Below are 6,414 nucleotides of genomic sequence, written 5' to 3'. Positions count from 1 at the left end.
ACTTGTTCCACTACCCTCGATACTTCATTGTCTCCGCAGAACTCGTCGAAGATTGACCACGTCATCAGGTTAGGATCAATCAACATATATTTAGCCTCTTCTCCTCCAATGTAGACGAAATATCCATCCTTCAACGAGACATCTCCTCTAAAGTGAATATTGAGTTTAATTTTCTCGAAACCACTGAAAAATAAACAAAAAAAATTGCTGATTAGGCATCGAAATACCATCCCCAACCAAAAAAACTTGATCTAAACTACAAAAAATACAAAATCGGGACCCAAATGAATATATCTCCAACCCAGATAAATCGCCATCCCTAAATTGCGAACCCTAAATCGCAAACCATAAATCGCAAACCATAAATCTAGCAATTGAAATGAACGATCGCTTAGTTAATACCCAGAAATCGGTACCCAGTTGAATACCCAGAAATTGCGACCCAGAAATTGCGAACCCTAATTCCCGAAACCTAATCATTAAAATTGAAATTAACAACGGTTACATACCTCATCTCTCAGTCGATTCTTGCAACGAACACACCACACAATCAGTCGATTCTTACATATCTCATCTCTCAAACCAAATCTGATTTCTTGAAATTTTAGGGTTCCATCTCTCTCAAACTCGAAATCGATTTGTGGAAGAGAAGAAAAAGAAGGGCAACAATGTCATTAGAGCTCTTTAATTAAACACGTGGGGGTTAAATTTTAATCCTGGTTAATATTTAGTTAAGAGTCGTTATGTTTTTACGTATGGATCTACCAATATTAATAAGATGAAGGTTTTTAAAGACAACAGAAAACTAAACCATGTATTTTTGAGAAATTTAATAACTAGAGGAATTAAATGTCAGAAAAAAAATTAAATGACATATTTTTCGGGTTTTGTTCCGTAAATTTTTAGTTGGTAAGACCCAAATGAAAATTAGTTTCAACAAAAGCAAAGGATGTGACAAAAATGGGCAACCATATAGAGAGACTTTCCTGCGGATGACTCAATGCCACTCTTTGGTCATACATACGAAACCCCACCAATGACTTGGATAGGAAGAAAAGACAAATCAAACCCTTTCATTCTTACTCCTGTCCCTTTCACACACCACTCATTCTCTCTCTCTCTCTCCAACTCCAAGTCCACTTGCAGATAGGTGCGATGGTTAAACACTAAAGTGACATTGCCATTTTCAAAGATAAGTCCTTTTCAAAATATCATCTTCTTCATTCGCCTTCCATGTATGCAAATGTGGTCATTTCTTGAAATCATAAATCATTACGAATTTAGAACAGTCCATGTCACTTAGTAGTAACAATGTCAAAAGTGAAAAAATAAAAAGTAGATTTGGACCAGAGACTATATACCATGTTAAGTAATTTAGTTTAGTTTTATTTAACTTATAAAACAAGTAGTGGAAGTCTCAAAGAGTCAAGTGTCGTTCCCATGTGCTTTTTGTTCACTGTTGCTCTTTTGTATATTATAGTTTTTTTATTAAATTACAAAAGTCACTAAGAGCTTTCACTTTCACACTAGATGGTTTCGGACTCAACCCTCAAATATGCAACCTCTCGTCTAAACTCTAATATATATTCATTCATGTTTCGAAACGAGTACGAGTCGTTCATGAATGCTACACCTTGGTTTTGCTTATTTCTATCGAAAGGCTTTAAAACTATGATGATCCTCGTCTCTGAACTCTTTTCTTGTTTCTTTATTGCGTTGAGCTTATTTAGGGTAAGTTTTAGCTTTCCGGCTGCTGCATTTTCATCGTCAAAGATCGGCCCAACAAATACTTCTGGCCCCCGCCACAAATCGCTTTTGCTCCATTGTATATGGGCCTACTTTCGGACCTACAAGCCGTCCTTTGTAGACAATGACGTTAAGATAAAATACATGCGTATACAAATAAAACAGGTCTATCATCATTCATCACTCTGATTGTTTAATGTTTGCTTCCTTAAGTCGTCTTCTAGATGTTATAGGCTTAGCTTGTCGAACGGTTATCCCAAAGTTACTAACAACTAAACCAAGTCATTTTGTTAATATAGCTAGTTAACCAAGTCCAGTTAAACTAACTCCTTGGTTGCATAATGATAAGAAAGTAAGAAACAGCTTTGTATTACTAACATCTACACCTTTGCGGCTTGAAAGCCAAAAACTAGTTTATATAAAATTAACCTACTATTCTTTTCACTTTTTCTTACATCAATCTTTTTTACGTGTAAGACTTCTTTTTTTGTTTGTCAGAGTATTTACCTTTATAATACTGTTAACTTAAATTAAAAAGACAAAACAAAAAAAAAAAGTTGCCAGTCGACATGCAGGTGACAAGTAGCAGAAGACAGTTGTCGACGTGTCACGTTCACCATTCAGCAAAAGCCATCGATCTGATACGACGAACCTAAGATATCAAACGGTGGAGAGATGATGTCACACTCTCCGACTATACGTCACTGCTGATAGATGGCGTTATTGTCTACCTCGGTTTCCACCAGATCATCATGTATGGTTTTTAAGTCAATAATTTGAGGGATATTAAAATTTAATTAAAGCTTTATTAGTAATAATGAACAAAAATTAGGATAATAAAATCATGGCATGCAGAAATTATTTCAAAATGACAAACTTTATGTTTTGCCATAAACAAAGAACTGTGACTTTTATTACTAAAAACATACTTAAATAACAATTTATTCATAACTAACATATTGTAATTAAATAGGTGGAGATTCAATCATTCAAGTGATAATTAAATTTTAAATATAAAGATTTGTCCATTTTCTAGGACTGACCTTTCTCTCTCCCACCTTATTACAAAGTACAAATCTCTCTATCTCTCTCTCTTTTTCAAGATCTGAGCCTTACTCAATTAGAAACCACCACCGCACTAGAAACCCTTTCGTCGCGCATCGCCGGTGAGAGAGAACTAGCCGGAGAATGGTGTATATGCGCACTGACAGTGGAAATTTAATGGCTATAGCTCAACAACTCATCAAACAAAAGCAAGAACAAGAACAAGAGCAGCAAGAAAGACAACAACATGAACAAGAAACTCAGTCCTTTGGGTTTACTATTCCCAGTTCTGATTTATCCGATCCATTCCAAGTAACAACCGACCCGGTCTTCCCTTTCCCACACCTGGAGCACCATCATCAAAACGCCTTCGCTTCTGATGGCTTAAGGTTCATCGACGAAAAGTTCGGCTCTGACGAGTGGATGGAGAGTTTAATCAACGGTGGATATTCGTTGCAGACCAACCCAGACTTCCCAATCTACGGTCACGATCCGTTCGTCACATTCCCGAGTCAACTCAACCGAGTCAACAAAGTTGATGACTCAGCGACTCAACAACTCTCTCAGCCACCAGCTATGTAGAGTCCATCTCCGCCGTCACCACCACAACATCATCCTCCTCATCCTCCGCCTCCGCCGCCGCAGCCTGATTTTGACCTAAACCAACCGATTTTAAAAGCTATCCACGACTACGCACGTAAACCAAAAACTAAACCGGAAACATTAATCCAAATCCGAGAATCCGTATCAGAGTTGGGTAACCCGATAGTGAGAGTCGGGTTTTACTTCTTAGAAGCTCTGTCTCATAAAGAAACAGAGTCACCGCCGTCCTTGTTGTCGCTAGAAGATTTCATACTCTCATACAAAACCTTGAACGATGCATGCCCTTACTCAAAGTTCGCTCATTTAACAGCGAACCAAGCAATCCTCGAAGCGACGAACCAATCCCAAAACATTCACATCGTCGATTTCGAGATTTTTCAAGGTATCCAATGGTCTGCTATGTTACAAGCTTTAGCGACCCGAGCTTCCGATAAACCCACCCGGATCCGGGTTTCGGGTATACCCGCTCCGTCTCTTGGAGACTCACCGGAGATGTCTCTGATCGCTACTGGGAACCGTCTCCGTGATTTCGCGGCGATTTTGGATCTCAACTTCGAGTTTAACCCGGTTCTCACTCCGATTCAGTTATTAACCGGATCGAGTTTTCGGGTTGAACCGGATGAGGTTTTGGTTGTGAATTTTATGCTTGAGCTTTACAAGCTTCTTGATGAGACGGCGACGAGTGTTGGTACGGCTCTCCGGTTAGCTGGATCGTTAAACCCGAGGATTGTGACGCTTGGTGAATACGAAGTTAGTTTCAACCGGGTTGAGTTTTCTAACCGGGTTAAAAACTCTCTCCGGTTTTATTCCGCGGTTTTCGAGTCGCTTGAACCAAATTTGGAGCGAGATCCCAAAGAACGGTTGAGGGTTGAGAGAGTGTTGTTCGGTAGGAGGATATCGAATTTGGTTCGAACCAGTAATAGTAATAAACCGGAAACACGGTTTGAGCTAATGGAGGAGAAAAAACAATGGAGAGTGTTGGTGGAGAAAGCCGGTTTTGAGCTGGTTAAACCGAGCAATTATGCGGTTAGCCAAGCGAAACTGCTATTATGGAACTACAATTACAGCACCTTATATTCACTTGTTGAATCGGAGCCAGGTTTTATCTCCTTAGCTTGGAACTCCTCACCGTCTCCTTTTGGCGTTGACCCACCCGATTCAATCAATCTAATCCAAGCTGGACCGACCTGCCGGTTACTCTTCTTTCTTCCTATAGTTGATAAGTTTAATCTAGTGTTTTGAGTTGGTTTTTCAAAATTGTATTATTTGGGGAAATATATATATTTGGGATTTTCTCTGAAGTAGTGAAGTTTATTGAAAGTGGTTTTTGATTTGGTTGTATTTAGTCTCTAAAGCTATTTGTTTAGTCTTTCTAACTAGTGCTTGGAGTTGGAGTTATGGTTTGTTCTTTTTCCTTTTTTGTTCATTTGTAATAAGTATGTAACATTTGACTAGATATCTTTGGAGTAGACGAAAGAAGCTAAAGAAAAAAATGTATATGTTAAGTCTCACAAACATTTTTATTTGTTTCTAAGAATATGGTTTTATAAAAACAATTTTTGTTAACAAAAACACCTGGAATTATCCCCCTGAAATTGGGGAAATGTAGGGATAAAGTTTGATTTTGAAATTAGAGTATGATCTTTATCTTGTTGCATATGGTCCCATAAAAAGACACTAATGAAATTGAAATGCTCTTTAGGTCATTTTCACTGGGCCTTACTTCCCCAAATATTTTTTATTAAAAATTAATAAAATAATTCAAAAAGAGAGAAAAATAGAGAGAACTGATGCTTTAAGTGCTTGGGCTAGAATCGTTGCTCTGGGAATTTCTACACTTGTCCACTTTTCATTAGTTAAATATTAATTTCTTTTTTTTTTTTTGAGTAACACTGAAAAATTTATCTAGTATAGATGCTCTAAGATCTTTCACTAACACATCACTGATTCTTCCTTTTCATCATTTTTTTCCTCTTTTTTGTGACCACTTTTTCTTTGCCTATATTGTTTTGTTTACTTCATGACAAATTAATATGTACCAGATAATAAAATAGGAGCATTAAGACAAATTTATTAATAAGTAAAACGCCAAGAAGATATTAAAAAATAGTTGTGCACTTGCGAAGGAGCGCACTGACCCATTCACTCTTTCTGTGTCAGTCTGTCCTCTTCTGTTCAAAACTTCAAACGTGCCATGATGACGTCAACTCAAATCTCGATCTTCTTCGGTGGTGTTTTGGTCCCCATATCTCTCCCTCGCTGTTTCACGCGTACGCTACACTTTCTCTTAGTGGATCAATCCATTGCCATGTCTCGCCACTACTCTGAATCTGATTAAATTTTACTACACTAACGAAGATGCCATCAGCCCACTCTGTTACCTTTCTCTTGGCCCAAAAACAGGTAAGTGAGTTACTGCATATTGATGATTGTAAGAGACTTGATTTTGAGATAAGCTACCAAAAACCCATACATTTGAGACGATGTGTTAAGAGTCTTACATTCGAATATGAGATAAAACTTAAGTAAATAAGTAACAATCTATGGTTTTGAACTAGAAACCTATGAACTTTAACATGGTATGAGAATACATGTTTCACCTAAATTAAAGAGGGCAAGTAGAGTATATTGTTGATTATAAGGCATTTGATTTGAGATAGACTAGTAAAACCATCATTTTTACTTAAAGACGTACGTGTCAAGATTTCTACATTTAAAAGTGAGATGAAGTTAAAAGAAATGTAACAATCCAGTTATTGTAAACTTACCAAACAACTATCGAAAAAAATGGAAGTTAGTCGTCTTAGTTAAGTATTGGAAATAAATATAATTAACACTTCTGTAAACCAAAGTATAATTTAGAGTTCAACTTTCATTGACAACCCTGATTAAGTAATGATGTTGTAGTATTTTCCTATGAGATGAAACATCTTTCTTTGACCAATCATGAGCAGATTATTTTAAGTGGCATGTTCGCATCACGACGAGTGGCATATAAACAGTGTTCAATATGGAACATCC

At 37.2% G+C, this 6,414-nt stretch overlaps 1 pseudogene; it reads left to right on the top strand.

The window, feature by feature from the left end:
• LOC104780888 lies at positions 2,756-4,898 on the top strand (annotated as a pseudogene).

The sequence above is a fragment of the Camelina sativa genome, chromosome 4, assembly GCF_000633955.1.
Source record: "Camelina sativa cultivar DH55 chromosome 4, Cs, whole genome shotgun sequence".
NCBI lineage: Eukaryota > Viridiplantae > Streptophyta > Magnoliopsida > Brassicales > Brassicaceae > Camelina > Camelina sativa.
Note: the sequence above shows the minus strand (reverse complement) of the source record. Positions and strands in the feature narration are given on the sequence as shown.